This window comes from Phyllobates terribilis, unplaced genomic scaffold (genome assembly GCF_046119375.1).
Source record: "Phyllobates terribilis strain yellow unplaced genomic scaffold, ASM4611937v1 Scaffold_3__8_contigs__length_932513732, whole genome shotgun sequence".
Taxonomy (NCBI): domain Eukaryota; kingdom Metazoa; phylum Chordata; class Amphibia; order Anura; family Dendrobatidae; genus Phyllobates; species Phyllobates terribilis.
In genome coordinates, this window is record NW_027362763.1 from 653,415,614 (window position 1) to 653,432,572 (window position 16,959).

The 16,959-nt window shown below is 48.0% G+C and overlaps 1 protein-coding gene across 4 annotated transcripts in view; it reads right to left on the bottom strand.

Moving 5' to 3' along the window:
- The window catches only part of LOC141258263 (ferroportin-like), a 100,429-nt gene that overhangs the window by 58,662 nt on the left and 24,808 nt on the right, over positions 1 to 16,959 (bottom strand). The window lies entirely within an intron of this gene.

The window sequence follows — 16,959 nt, forward strand, 5'->3', positions numbered from 1 at the left end:
GACAGGGAGGAGGCCGCACAGCCCCCTGCGCAGACAGGGAGGAGGCCGCACAGCCCCCTGCGCAGACAGGGAGGAGGCCGCACAGCCCCCTGCGCAGACAGGGAGGAGGCCGCACAGCCCCCTGGGAAGACAGGGAGGAGGCCGAACAGCCCCCTGCGCAGACAGGGAAGAGGCCGCACAGCCCCCTGCGCAGACAGGTAGGAGGCCGAACAGCCCCCTGCGCAGACAGGGAAGAGGCCGCACAGCCCCCTGCGCAGACAGGGAGGAGGCCGCACAGCCCCCTGTGCAGACAGGGAGGAGGCCGCACAGCCCCCTGTGCAGACAGGGAGGAGGCCGCACAGCCCCCTGCGCAGACAGGGAGGAGGCCACACAGCCCCCTGCGCAGACAAGGAGGAGGCCGCACAGCCCCCTGTGCAGACAGGGAGGAGGCCGCACAGCCCCCTGCGCAGACAGGGAGGAGGCCGCACAGCCCCCTGCGCAGACAGGGAGGAGGCCGCACAGCCCCCTGCGCAGACAGGGAGGAGGCCGCACAGCCCCCTGCGCAGACAGGGAGGAGGCCGCACAGCCCTCTGCGCAGACAGGGAGGAGGCCGCACAGCCCCCTGCGCAGACAGGGAAGAGGCCGCACAGCCCCCTGCGCAGACAAGGAGGAGGCCGCACAGCCCCCTGCGCAGACAGGGAGGAGGCCGCACAGCCCCCTTCGCAGACAGGGAGGAGGCCGCACAGCCCCCTGCGCAGACAGGGAGGAGGCCGCACAGCCCCCTGCGCAGACAGCGAGGAGGCCGCACAGCCCCCTGTGAAGACAGGGAGGAGGCCGCACAGCCCCCTTCGCAGACAGGGAGGAGGCCGCACAGCCCCCTGCGCAGACAGGGAGGAGGCCACACAGCCCTCTGCGCAGACAGGGAGGAGGCCGCACAGCCCCCTTCGCAGACAGGGAGGAGGCCGCACAGCCCCCTGCGCAGACAGGGAGGAGGCCGCACAGCCCCCTGCGCAGACAGCGAGGAGGCCGCACAGCCCCCTGTGAAGACAGGGAGGAGGCCGCACAGCCCCCTGCGCAGACAGGGAGGAGGCCGAACAGCCCCCTGCGCAGACAGGGAAGAGGCCGCACAGCCCCCTGCGCAGACAGGGAAAAGGCCGCACAGCCACCTGCGCAGACAAGGAGGAGGCCGCACAGCCCCCTGCGCAGACAGGGAAAAGGCCGCACAGCCCCCTGCGCAGACAAGGAAGAGGCCGCACAGCCCCCTGCGCAGACAGGGAAGAGGCCGCACAGCCCCCTGCGCAGACAGGGAGGAGGCCGCACAGCCCCCTGCGCAGACAGGGAGGAGGCCGCACAGCCCCCTGCGCAGACAGGGAGGAGGCCGCACAGCCCTCTGCGCAGACAGGGAGGAGGCCACACAGCCCCCTGCGCAGACAGGGAAGAGGCCGCACAGCCCCCTGCGCAGACAAGGAGGAGGCCGCACAGCCCCCTGCGCAGACAGGGAGGAGGCCACACAGCCCTCTGCGCAGACAGGGAGGAGGCCGCACAGCCCCCTTCGCAGACAGGGAGGAGGCCGCACAGCCCCCTGCGCAGACAGGGAGGAGGCCGCACAGCCCCCTGCGCAGACAGGGAGGAGGCCGCACAGCCCCCTGCGCAGACAAGGAGGAGGCCGCACAGCCCCCTGCGCAGACAGGGAGGAGGCCACACAGCCCCCTGCGCAGACAGGGTGGAGGCCGCACAGCCCCTTGCGCAGACAGGGTGGAGGCCGCACAGCCCCCTGCGCAGACAGGGAGGAGGCCGCACAGCCCCCCTGCGCAGACAGGGAGGAGGCCGCACAGCCCCCTGCGCAGACAGGGAGGAGGCCGCACAGCCCCCTGCGCAGACAGGGAGGAGGCCGCACAGCCCCCTGCGCAGACATGGAGGAGGCCGCACAGCCCCCTGCGCAGACAGGGAGGAGGCCGCACAGCCCCCTGCGCAGACAGGGAGGAGGCCGCACAGCCCCCTGTGCAGACAGGGTGGAGGCCGCACAGCCCCCTGCGCAGACAGGGAAGAGGCCGCACAGCCCCCTGCGCAGACAGCGAGGAGGCCGCACAGGCCCCCTGCGCAGACAGGGAGGAGGCCACACAGCCCCCTGCGCAGACAGGGAGGAGGCCGCACAGCCCCCTGCGCAGACAGGGAGGAGGCCGCACAGCCCCCTGCGCAGACAGGGTGGAGGCCGCACAGCCCCCTGTGCAGACAGGGAAGAGGCCGCACAGCCCCCTGCGCAGACAGGGAGGAGGCCGCACAGCCCCCTGCGCAGACAGGGAGGAGGCCGCACAGCCCCCTGCGCAGACAGGGAGGAGGCCGCACAGCCCCCTGCGCAGGCAGGGAGGAGGCCGCACAGCCCCCTGCGCAGACAGGGAGGAGGCCGCACAGCCCCCTGCGCAGACAGGGAGGAGGCCGCACAGCCCCCTGCGCAGACAGGGAGGAGGCCGCACAGCCCCCTGCGCAGACAGGGAGGAGGCCGCACAGCCCCCTGTGCAGACAGGGAAGAGGCCGCACAGCCCCCTGCGCAGACAGGGAGGAGGCCGCACAGCCCCCTGCGCAGACAGGGAGGAGGCCGCACAGCCCCCTGCGCGGACACGGAGGAGGCCGCACAGCCCCCTGCGCGGACAGGGAAGAGGCCGCACAGCCCCCTGCGCAGACAGGGAGGAGGCCGCACAGCCCCCTGCGCAGACAAGGAGGAGGCCGCACAGCCCCCTGCGCAGACAGGGAGGAGGCTGCACAGCCCCCTGCGCAGACAGGGAGGAGGCCGCACAGCCCCCTGTGCAGACAGGGTGGAGGCCGCACAGCCCCCTGCAAAGACAGGGAGGAGGCCACACAGCCCCCTGCGCAGACAGGGAGGAGACCGCACAGCCCCCTGCGCAGACAGGGTGGAGGCCGCACAGCCCCCTGCGCAGACAGGGAGGAGGCCGCACAGCCCCCTGCGCAGACAGGGAGGAGGCCGCACAGCCCCCTGCGCAGACAGGGAGGAGGCCGCACAGCCCCCTGTGACCATGGCCCACCGCACACAGCCCAACAGCCGGGGTCCAAGGAGCCAGAACTCCACTAGTCTAAGACTGAGCGCCTCTCCTAAGGATAAGTGGCCGTAATGAAAAGTAAGTAATGCAGATACAAGAGCTCCACATTACAGTCAGGAGGAGCCGGAGGATATAAATCACTTTCTGTGGATGACAGTTCTGTGCAGTACACAATGTACCAGAAACTCAGCCGCCGCCCTCACCGGAGCCGCTCATACTCGCAAGGTAAAAGTGAAGGCAAGAACATAAAGTACAGGTAAAGATCAATAGAGAACATGCAGAACAATGAAGGAGTACTATAGTGAATATATTACAGGTTCAGAGCAGTACAGCACAGGTAGAGGGTAATACAGTACATATAGTACTGGTAAAGGGCAATACAGTACATGTAGTACAGGTAGAGAGCAGTACAGTACATGTAGACCAAATAGAGGGCAGTACAGTACATGTAGTCCAGATAGAGGGCAGTATAGTACAGGTAGAGTGCAGTACAGGGCATGTAGTACAAAGAGATGGCAGTACAGTACATATAGTACTGGTAGAGGGCAGTACAGTACATATACTACAGGTAGAGGGCAGTACAGAACATGTAGCACAGGTAGAGGGCAGTACAGTTCATATAGTACTGGTAGAGGGCAGTACAGTACATATATTACAGGTAGAGGGCAGTCGAGGACATGTAGTACAGGTAGAGGGCAGCACAGTACACATATAGTACTGGTAGAGGGCAGCACAGTACATATAGTACAGGTAGAGGGCAGTACAGGACATGTACAGGTAGAGGGCAGCACAGTACACATATAGTACTGGTAGAGGGCAGCACAGTACATATAGTACAGGTAGAGGGCAGTACAGGACATGTAGTACAGATAGAGGGCAGCACAGTACACATATAGTACTGGTAGAGGGCAGTATAGGACATGTAGTACAGGTAGAGGAAAATACAGTACATATAGTACAGGTAGAGGACAGTACATGTAGTCCAGATAGAGGGCAGCACAGTACATATAGTACTGGTAGAGGGCAGTACAGTGCATGTAGTCCAGATAGAGGGCACTACAGTACATCTAGTACTGGTAGAGGCCAGTACAGTACATGTAGTACAGGTAGAGGGCAGTACAAGACATGTAGTCTAGATAGAGGGCAGTATAGTACATATATTACAGGCCGAGGGCAGTACAGTACATGTAGTACAGGTAGAGGGCAATACAGTACATGTAGTACAGGTAGAAGGCCGTACAGGACATGTAGTACAGGTAGAGGGCAATACAGTACATGTAGTACAGGTGCATGTTAATATAGTACATACTCTACAGGCAGAGTTCAGTACATATAGTACAGATAGAGTGGAGTACAGTACATATAGTACAGGTAGAGAGCAGTACAGTACATATAGTACAGGTGGAGGGCAGTACAAGGCATATATTACAGGCAAAGGGCAGTATAATACATGTAGCACAGGTAGAGGGCAGTAAATTACATGTAGTACAAGTAGAGGGCAATACAGGACATATATTACAGGCAGAGGGCAGTACAGGACATGTACAGATAGAGGACAATACAGTATATATAGTACAGGTAGAGGGCAATACTGAACATATACTACAGGTACATGCAGTACATATAGTACAAGTAGAGGGCAGTCCAGTACATGTAGATGTCGAGGACAGTATAGTACATATAGTACAGGTAAAGAACAGTACAGTATATAAAGTACAGGTAGAGAACAATACAGTACATATAGTACAGGTAGAGAACAGTACAGTACAAATAGTATTGTTAGAAGACAGTACAGTACAAATAGTACAGGTACAAGGCAGTACAGGACATGCAGTGCAGATAGAGGGCAGTACATATAGTACACGTAGAGGACAGTACATATAGTACAGGCAGAGGACAGTACAGTACATGTAGTACAGAGTACAGGTAGAGGGCAGTACATTACATATAGTGCAGCTAGAGAGCAGTACAGGACATATAGTACAGGTAGAAGGCAGTACAATATATGCAGTACAGGCAGAGCACAGTACAGTACATGTAGAACAGGTAGAAGGCAGCATAGTACATATCAAACAGGTAGAACACAGTACAGTACATATAGTACAGGTAGAGCACAGTACAGTACATATAGTACAGGTAGAGCAGAATACATTACACATAGTACAGGTAGAGTACAGTACATATAGTACAGGTAGAGCACAGTACAGTACGCATACTACAAGTAGAGCACAGTACAGTACACATAGTACAGGTAGAGTACAGTACACATAGTACAGGCAGAGCACAGTATAGTACACATAGTACAGGTAGAGTACAGTGCATATATTACAGGTAGAGGGCAGTACAGTACACATAGTACAGGTAGAGCACACTACAGTACACATAGTACAGGTAGAGTACAGTATATAAAGTACAGGTAGAGCACAGTACAGTACACATAGTACAGGTAGAGTACAGTATATAAAGTACAGGTAGAGCACAGAACAGTGCATATAGTACAGGTAGAGCCCAGTACAGTACATATAGTATAGGTAGAGCACAGTACAGTACACATAGTACAGGTAGAGCACAGTACAGTGCATATAGTACAGGTAGAGCACAGTACAGTATATAAAGTACAGGTAGAGCACAGTACAGTGCATGTAGAACAGGTAGAAGGCAGCATAGTACATATCAAACAGGTAGAACACAGTACAGTACATATAGTACAGGTAGAGCACAGTACAGTACATATAGTACAGGTAGAGCACAGTACAGTACACATAGTACAGGTAGAGCACAGTACAGTGCATATAGTACAGGTAGAGCACAGTACAGTATATAAAGTACAGGTAGAGCACAGTACAGTGCATGTAGAACAGGTAGAAGGCAGCATAGTACATATCAAACAGGTAGAACACAGTACAGTACATATAGTACAGGTAGAGCACAGTACAGTACATGTAGAACAGGTAGAAGGCAGCATAGTACATATCAAACAGGTAGAACACAGTACAGTACATATAGTACAGGTAGAGCACAGTACAGTACATATAGTACAGGTAGAGCACAGTACAGTGCATATAGTACAGGTAGAGCACAGTACAGTACATATAGTACAGGTAAAGCACAGTACAGTACACATAGTACAGGTAGAGCACAGTACAGTGCATATAGTACAGGTAGAGCACAGTACAGTATATAAAGTACAGGTAGAGCACAGTACAGTGCATGTAGAACAGGTAGAAGGCAGCATAGTACATATCAAACAGGTAGAACACAGTACAGTACATATAGTACAGGTAGAGCACAGTACAGTACATGTAGAACAGGTAGAAGGCAGCATAGTACATATCAAACAGGTAGAACACAGTACAGTACATATAGTACAGGTAGAGCACAGTACAGTACATATAGTACAGGTAGAGCAGAATACATTACACATAGTACAGGTAGAGTACAGTACATATAGTACAGGTAGAGCACAGTACAGTACGCATACTACAAGTAGAGCACAGTACAGTACACATAGTACAGGTAGAGTACAGTACACATAGTACAGGCAGAGCACAGTATAGTACACATAGTACAGGTAGAGTACAGTGCATATATTACAGGTAGAGGGCAGTACAGTACACATAGTACAGGTAGAGCACACTACAGTACACATAGTACAGGTAGAGTACAGTATATAAAGTACAGGTAGAGCACAGTACAGTACACATAGTACAGGTAGAGTACAGTATATAAAGTACAGGTAGAGCACAGAACAGTGCATATAGTACAGGTAGAGCCCAGTACAGTACATATAGTATAGGTAGAGCACAGTACAGTACACATAGTACAGGTAGAGCACAGTACAGTGCATATAGTACAGGTAGAGCACAGTACAGTATATAAAGTACAGGTAGAGCACAGTACAGTGCATGTAGAACAGGTAGAAGGCAGCATAGTACATATCAAACAGGTAGAACACAGTACAGTACATATAGTACAGGTAGAGCACAGTACAGTACATATAGTACAGGTAGAGCACAGTACAGTACACATAGTACAGGTAGAGCACAGTACAGTGCATATAGTACAGGTAGAGCACAGTACAGTATATAAAGTACAGGTAGAGCACAGTACAGTGCATGTAGAACAGGTAGAAGGCAGCATAGTACATATCAAACAGGTAGAACACAGTACAGTACATATAGTACAGGTAGAGCACAGTACAGTACATGTAGAACAGGTAGAAGGCAGCATAGTACATATCAAACAGGTAGAACACAGTACAGTACATATAGTACAGGTAGAGCACAGTACAGTACATATAGTACAGGTAGAGCACAGTACAGTGCATATAGTACAGGTAGAGCACAGTACAGTACATATAGTACAGGTAGAGCACAGTACAGTACACATAGTACAGGTAGAGCACAGTACAGTGCATATAGTACAGGTAGAGCACAGTACAGTATATAAAGTACAGGTAGAGCACAGTACAGTGCATGTAGAACAGGTAGAAGGCAGCATAGTACATATCAAACAGGTAGAACACAGTACAGTACATATAGTACAGGTAGAGCACAGTACAGTACATGTAGAACAGGTAGAAGGCAGCATAGTACATATCAAACAGGTAGAACACAGTACAGTACATATAGTACAGGTAGAGCACAGTACAGTACATATAGTACAGGTAGAGCAGAATACATTACACATAGTACAGGTAGAGTACAGTACATATAGTACAGGTAGAGCACAGTACAGTACGCATACTACAAGTAGAGCACAGTACAGTACACATAGTACAGGTAGAGTACAGTACACATAGTACAGGCAGAGCACAGTATAGTACACATAGTACAGGTAGAGTACAGTGCATATATTACAGGTAGAGGGCAGTACAGTACACATAGTACAGGTAGAGCACACTACAGTACACATAGTACAGGTAGAGTACAGTATATAAAGTACAGGTAGAGCACAGAACAGTGCATATAGTACAGGTAGAGCCCAGTACAGTACATATAGTATAGGTAGAGCACAGTACAGTACACATAGTACAGGTAGAGCACAGTACAGTGCATATAGTACAGGTAGAGCACAGTACAGTATATAAAGTACAGGTAGAGCACAGTACAGTGCATTTAGTACAGGTAGAGCCCAGTACAGTACATATAGTATAGGTAGAGCACAGTATAGTACACATAGTACAGGTAGAGCACAGTACAGTACACATAGTACAGGTAGAGTACAGAACACATAGTACAGGTAGAGCCCAGTACAGTACATATAGTACAGGTAGAGCACAGTACAGTACACATAGTACAGGTAGAGCCCAGTACAGTACATATAGTACAGCTAGAGCACAGTACAGTACACATAGTACAGGTAGAAGGCAGCATAGTACATATCAAACAGGTAGAACACAGTACAGTACATATAGTACAGGTAGAGCACAGTACAGTACATATAGTACAGGTAGAGCACAGTACAGTACACATAGTACAGGTAGAGCACAGTACAGTGCATATAGTGCAGGTAGAGCACAGTACAGTATATAAAGTACAGGTAGAGCACAGTACAGTGCATGTAGAACAGGTAGAAGGCAGCATAGTACATATCAAACAGGTAGAACACAGTACAGTACATATAGTACAGGTAGAGCACAGTACAGTACATGTAGAACAGGTAGAAGGCAGCATAGTACATATCAAACAGGTAGAACACAGTACAGTACATATAGTACAGGTAGAGCACAGTACAGTACATATAGTACAGGTAGAGCACAGTACAGTGCATATAGTACAGGTAGAGCACAGTACAGTACATATAGTACAGGTAGAGCACAGTACAGTACACATAGTACAGGTAGAGCACAGTACAGTGCATATAGTACAGGTAGAGCACAGTACAGTATATAAAGTACAGGTAGAGCACAGTACAGTGCATGTAGAACAGGTAGAAGGCAGCATAGTACATATCAAACAGGTAGAACACAGTACAGTACATATAGTACAGGTAGAGCACAGTACAGTACATGTAGAACAGGTAGAAGGCAGCATAGTACATATCAAACAGGTAGAACACAGTACAGTACATATAGTACAGGTAGAGCACAGTACAGTACATATAGTACAGGTAGAGCAGAATACATTACACATAGTACAGGTAGAGTACAGTACATATAGTACAGGTAGAGCACAGTACAGTACGCATACTACAAGTAGAGCACAGTACAGTACACATAGTACAGGTAGAGTACAGTACACATAGTACAGGCAGAGCACAGTATAGTACACATAGTACAGGTAGAGTACAGTGCATATATTACAGGTAGAGGGCAGTACAGTACACATAGTACAGGTAGAGCACACTACAGTACACATAGTACAGGTAGAGTACAGTATATAAAGTACAGGTAGAGCACAGAACAGTGCATATAGTACAGGTAGAGCCCAGTACAGTACATATAGTATAGGTAGAGCACAGTACAGTACACATAGTACAGGTAGAGCACAGTACAGTGCATATAGTACAGGTAGAGCACAGTACAGTATATAAAGTACAGGTAGAGCACAGTACAGTGCATATAGTACAGGTAGAGCCCAGTACAGTACATATAGTATAGGTAGAGCACAGTATAGTACACATAGTACAGGTAGAGCACAGTACAGTACACATAGTACAGGTAGAGTACAGAACACATAGTACAGGCGGAGCACAGTACAGTACATGTAGTACAGGTAGAGCCCAGTACAGTACATATAGTACAGGTAGAGCACAGTACAGTACACATAGTACAGGTAGAGCCCAGTACAGTACATATAGTACAGCTAGAGCACAGTACAATACACATAGTACAGGTAGAGCACAGTACAGTACATATAGTACAGGTAGAGTACAGTACACTTAGTACAGGCAGAGCACAGTAGAGTACACATAGTACAGGCAGAGCACAGTACAATAAACATAGTACAGGTAGAGCCCAGTACAGAACATATAGTACAGGCAGAGCACAGTACAGTACACGTAGAGCCTACTACAGTACATAGAGTACAGGTAGAGCACAGTACAGTACACATAGTACAGGTAGAGCACAGTACAGTACATATAGTACAGGCAGGGCACAGTACAGTACACATAGTACAGGTAGAGTGCAGTACAGTACATATAGTACAGGTAGAGCCTAGTACAGTACATATAGTACAGGTAGAGCACAGTACAGGACACATAGTACAGGTAGAGCACAGTACAGTACATATAGTACAGGTAGAGCCCGGTACAGTACACACAGTACAGGTAGAATACAGTACAGTACACATAGTACAGGTAGAGCACAATACAGTACACATCGTACAGGCAGAGCACAGTACAGTACATATAGTACAGGCCGAGCACAGTACAGTACACATAGAGCACAGTACCGTACACATAGTACAGGCAGAGCACAGTACAGTACACATAGTACAGGTAGAGCACAGTAGAGTACACATAGCACAGGTAGAGCACAGTACAGTACACATAGTACAGGTAGAGCACAGTACAGTACATATAGTACAGGTAGAGCCCAGTAGAGTACACCTAGTACAGGTAGAGCCCAGTACAGTACACATAGTACAGGTAGAGCACAGTACAGTACACATAGTACACGTACAGCACAGTACAGAACATATAGTACAGGTAGAGCACATTACAGTACACATAGTACAGGTAGAGCCCAGTACAGTACACATAGTACAGGTAGAGCCAAGTACAGCACAGTACACATAGTACAGGTAGAGAACAGTACAGTACACATAGTACAGGTAGAGCACAGCACATATAGTACAGGTAGAGCACAGTACAGTACACATAGTACAGGTAGAGCACAGTACAGTACACATAGTACAGGTAGAGCACAGTACCGTACATATAGTACAGGTAGAGCACAGTACCGTACATATACAGTCATGGCCAAAAGTTTTGAGAATGACACCAAAATTATATTTTCACATGATCTGCTGGCCTCTGGTTTTTATTAGTGTTTGTCTGATGTTTATATCACATACAGAAATATAATTGCAATCATATTATGAGGACCAATAGGTTATATTGACAGTTAGAATGAGTTAATGCAGCAAGTCAATATTTGCAGTGTTGCCCCTTCTTCTTCAAGACCTCTGTAATTCTCCCTGGCATGCTCTCAATCAATTTTTGGACCAAATCCTGACTGATAGCAGTCCATTCTTGCATAATCAATGCTTGCATTTTGCCAGAATTTGTTGGTTTTTGTTTGTCCACCCATCTCTTGATGATTGACCACAAGTTCTCAATGGGATTAAGATCTGGGGAGTTTCCAGGCCATGGACCCAAAATCTCTATGTTTTGTTCCATGAGCCATTTAGTTATCACCTTTGCTTTATGGCAAGGCGCTCCATCATGCTGGAAAAGGCATTGTTGGGCGCCAAACTGCTCTTGGACGGTTGGGAGAAGTTGCTCTTGGAGGACATTCTGGTACCATTCTTTATTCATGGCTGTGTTTTTAGGCAAGACTGTGAGTGAGCCGATTCCCTTGGCTGAGAAGCAACCCCACACATGAATGGTTTCAGGATGCTTTACAGTTGGCATGAGACAAGACTGGTGGTAGCGCTCACCTCTTCTTCTCCGAATAAGCTGTTTTCCAGATGTCCCAAACAATCGAAAAGGGGATTCGTCAGAGAAAATGACTTTGCCCCAGTCCTCAGCAGTCCACTCCCTTGTAGCTTTTGCAGAATATCAGTCGGTCCTTGATGTTTTTTCTGGAGAGAAGTGGCTTCTTTGCTGCCCTCCTTGAAACCAGCCCTTGCTCAAAGAGTCTCCGCCTCACAGTGCGTGCAGAAGCACTCACACCAGCCTGCTGCCATTCCTGAGCAAGCTCGGCACTGCTGGTAGTCCGATCCCGCAGCTGAAACAGTTTTAAGATACGGTCCTGGTGCTTGCTGGTCTTTCTTGGGCGCCCTGGAGCCTTTTTGACAACAATGGAAGCTCTCTCCTTGAAGTTCTTGATGATGCAATAGATTGTTGACTGAGGTGCAATCTTTGTAGCTGCGATACTCTTCCCTGTTAGGCCATTTTTGTGCAGTGCAATGATGACTGCACGTGCTTCTTTAGAGATAACCATGGTTAACTGAAGAGAAACAATGATACCAAGAACCAGCCTCCTTTTAAAGTGTCCAGTGATGTCATTCTTACTTAATCATGACTGATTGATCGCCAGCCCTGTCCTCATCAACACCCACACCTGTGTTAATGGGTCAATCACTAAAACGATGTTAGCTGCTCCTTTTAAGGCAGGACTGCAATGATGTTGAAATGTGTTTTGGGGGTTAAAGTTTATTTTCTGGGCAAATATTGACTTTGCAAGTACAGTAATTGCTGTTAAGCTGATCACTCTTTGACATTCAGGAGTATATGCAAATTGCCATTACAAAAAATGAAGCAGTAAACTTTGGAAAAATTACTATTTGTCTCATTCTCAATACTTTTGGCCATGACTGTAGTACAGGTAGAGCACAGTACAGTACACATAGTACAGGCAGAGCCCAGTACAGTACACATAGTACAGGTAGAGCCCAGTACAGTACACATAGTACAGGTAGAGCACAGTACCGTACACATAGTACAGGTAGAGCACAGTACAGTACACATAGTACAGGTAGAGCACAGTACCGTACACATAGTACAGATAGAGCGCAGTACAGTACACATAGTACAGGTAGAGGGCAGTACAGTTCACATAGTACAGGTAGAGCACAGTACAGTACACATAGTACAGGTAGAGCACAGTACATATAGTACAGGTAGAGCACAGTACAGTACACATAGTACAAGTAGAGCACAGTACAGTACACATAGTACAGGTAGAGAACAGTACACATAGTACAGGTAGAGTACAGTGCATATATTACAGGTAGAGGGCAGTACAGTACAGGTAGAGCACAGTACAGTACACATAGTACAGGTAGAGTACAGTATATAAAGTACAGGTAGAGCATAGAACAGTGCATATAGTACAGGTAGAGCCCAGTACAGTACATATAGTATAGGTAGAGCACAGTACAGTACATATAGTACAGGTAGAGCCCAGTAGAGTACACCTAGTACAGGTAGAGCCCAGTACAGTACACGTAGTACAGGTAGAGCACAGTACAGTACACATAGTACAGATAGAGTACAGTATATAAAGTACAGGTAGAGCACAGTACAGTGCATATAGTACAGGTAGAGCCCAGTACAGTACATATAGTATAGGTAGAGCACAGTACAGTACACATAGTACAGGTAGAGCACAGTACAGTACACATAGTACAGGTAGAGCACAGTACTGTACACATAGTACAGGTAGAGTACAGAACACATAGTACAGGCGGAACACAGTACAGTACATATAGTACAGGTAGAGCCCAGTACAGTACATATAGTACAGGTAGAGCACAGTACAGTACATATAGTACAGGTAGAGTACAGTACACTTAGTACAGGCAGAGCACAGTAGAGTACACATAGTACAGGCAGAGCACAGTACAGTACATATAGTACAGGCAGAGCACAGTACAGTACACGTAGAGCCTAGTACAGTACATAGAGTACAGGTAGAGCACAGTACAGTACACATAGTACAGGCAGAGCCCAGTAGAGTACACATAGCACAGGTAGAGCACAGTACAGTACACATAGTACAGGTAGAGCACAGTACAGTACATATAGTACAGGTAGAGCCCAGTAGAGTACACCTAGTACAGGTAGAGCCCAGTACAGTACATATAGTACAGGTAGAGCACAGTACAGTACACATAGTACAGGCAGAGCCCAGTACAGTTCATATAGTACAGGCAGAGCACAGTACAATACACATAGTACAGGTAGAGGGCAGTACAGTGCATATAGGACAGGTAGAGCCTAGTACAGTACATATAGTACAGGTAGAGCACAGTACAGGACACATAGTACAGGCCGAGCACAGTACAGTACATATAGTACAGGCAGAGCACAGTACAGTGCACATAGAGCACAGTACAGTACACATAGTACAGGTAGAAGGCAGTACAGTACATATAGTACAGGTAGAGCCCAGTAGAGTACACATAGTACAGGTAGAGCACAGTACAGTACACATAGTACAGGTAGAGCACAGTACAGTACATATAGTACAGGTAGAACACAGTACAGTACACATAGTACAGGTAGAGCCCAGTAGAGTACACATAGCACAGGTAGAGCACAGTAAAGTACACATAGTACAGGTAGAGCACAGTACAGTACATATAGTACAGGTAGAGCCCAGTAGAGTACACCTAGTACAGGTAGAGCCCAGTACAGTACATATAGTACAGGTAGAGCACAGTACAGTACATATAGTACAGGTAGAGCCCAGTAGAGTACACCTAGTACAGGTAGAGCACAGTGCAGTACACATAGTACAGGTAGAGCACAGTACAGTACATATAGTACAGGTAGAGCACATTACAGTACACATAGTACAGGTAGAGCCCAGTACAGTACACATAGTACAGGTAAAGCACAGTACATATAGTACAGGTAGAGCACAGTACAGTACACATAGTACAGGCAGAGCACAGTACAGTGCACATAGAGCACAGTACAGTACACATAGTACAGGTAGAGGGCAGTACAGTACATATAGTACAGGTAGAGCCCAGTAGAGTACACATAGTACAGGTAGAGCACAGTACAGTACACATAGTACAGGTAGAGCACAGTACAGTACATATAGTACAGGTAGAACACAGTACAGTACACATAGTACAGGTAGAGCCCAGTAGAGTACACATAGCACAGGTAGAGCACAGTAAAGTACACATAGTACAGGTAGAGCACAGTACAGTACATATAGTACAGGTAGAGCCCAGTAGAGTACACCTAGTACAGGTAGAGCCCAGTACAGTACATATAGTACAGGTAGAGCACAGTACAGTACATATAGTACAGGTAGAGCCCAGTAGAGTACACCTAGTACAGGTAGAGCACAGTGCAGTACACATAGTACAGGTAGAGCACAGTACAGTACATATAGTACAGGTAGAGCACATTACAGTACACATAGTACAGGTAGAGCCCAGTACAGTACACATAGTACAGGTAAAGCACAGTACATATAGTACAGGTAGAGCACAGTACAGTACACATAGTACAGGCAGAGCACAGTACAGTGCACATAGAGCACAGTACAGTACACATAGTACAGGTAGAGGGCAGTACAGTACATATAGTACAGGTAGAGCCCAGTAGAGTACACATAGTACAGGTAGAGCACAGTACAGTACACATAGTACAGGTAGAGCACAGTACAGTACATATAGTACAGGTAGAACACAGTACAGTACACATAGTACAGGTAGAGCCCAGTAGAGTACACATAGCACAGGTAGAGCACAGTACAGTACACATAGTACAGGTAGAGCACAGTACAGTACATATAGTACAGGTAGAGCCCAGTAGAGTACACCTAGTACAGTACATATAGTACAGGTAGAGCACAGTACAGTACATATAGTACAGGTAGATCCCAGTAGAGTACACCTAGTACAGTTAGAGCACAGTGCAGTACACATAGTACAGGTAGAGCACAGTACAGTACATATAGTACAGGTAGAGCACATTACAGTACACATAGTACAGGTAGAGCCCAGTACAGTACACGTAGTACAGGTAAAGCACAGTACATATAGTACAGGTAGAGCACAGTACAGTACACATAGTACGGGTAGAGCACAGTACAGTACACATAGTACAGGTAGAGCACAGTACAGTACACACAGTACAGGTAGAGTACAGTACACATAGTACAGGTAGAGAACAGTACATATAGTACAGGTAGAGCACAGTACAGTACACATAGTACAGGTAGAGAACAGTACCGTACATATAATACAGGTAGAGCACAGTACCGTACATATAGTACAGGTAGAGCACAGTACAGTACACATAGTACAGGTAGAGTACAGTACAGTACACATAGTACAGGTAGAGCACAGTACCGTACATATAGTACAGGTAGAGCACAGTACAGTACACATAGTACAGGTGGAGCACAGTACAGTACACATAGTACAGGTAGAGCACAGTACAGTACACATAGTATAGGTAGAGCACAGTACCGTACACATAGTACAGGTAGAGCACAGTACAGTACACATAGTACAGGTAGAGCACAGTACAGTACATATAGTACAGGTAGAACACAGTACAGTACACATAGTACAGGTAGAGCCCAGTAGAGTACACATAGCACAGGTAGAGCACAGTACAGTACACATAGTACAGGTAGAGCACAGTACAGTACATATAGTACAGGTAGAGCCCAGTAGAGTACACCTAGTACAGGTAGAGCCCAGTACAGTACACATAGTACAGGTAGAGCACAGTAGAGTACATATAGTACAGGTAGAGCACAGTACAGTACATATAGTACAGGTAGAGCCCAGTAGAGTACACCTAGTACAGGTAGAGCACAGTGCAGTACACATAGTACAGGTAGAGCACAGTACAGTACATATAGTACAGGTAGAGCACATTACAGTACACATAGTACAGGTAGAGCCCAGTACAGTACACATAGTACAGGTAAAGCACAGTACATATAGTACAGGTAGAGCACAGTACAGTACACATAGTACAGGTAGAGCACAGTACCGTACACATAGTACAGGTAGAGCACAGTACAGTACATATAGTACAGGTAGAGTACAGAACACATAGTACAGGTAGAGCACAGTACAGTACACATAGTACAGGTAGAGCACAGTACAGTACACATAGTACAGGTAGAGCACAGTACAGTACATATAGTACAGGTAGAACACAGTACAGTACACATAGTACAGGTAGAGCCCAGTAGAGTACACATAGTACAGGTAGAGCACAGTACAGTACATATAGTACAGGTAGAGCCCAGTAGAGTACACCTAGTACA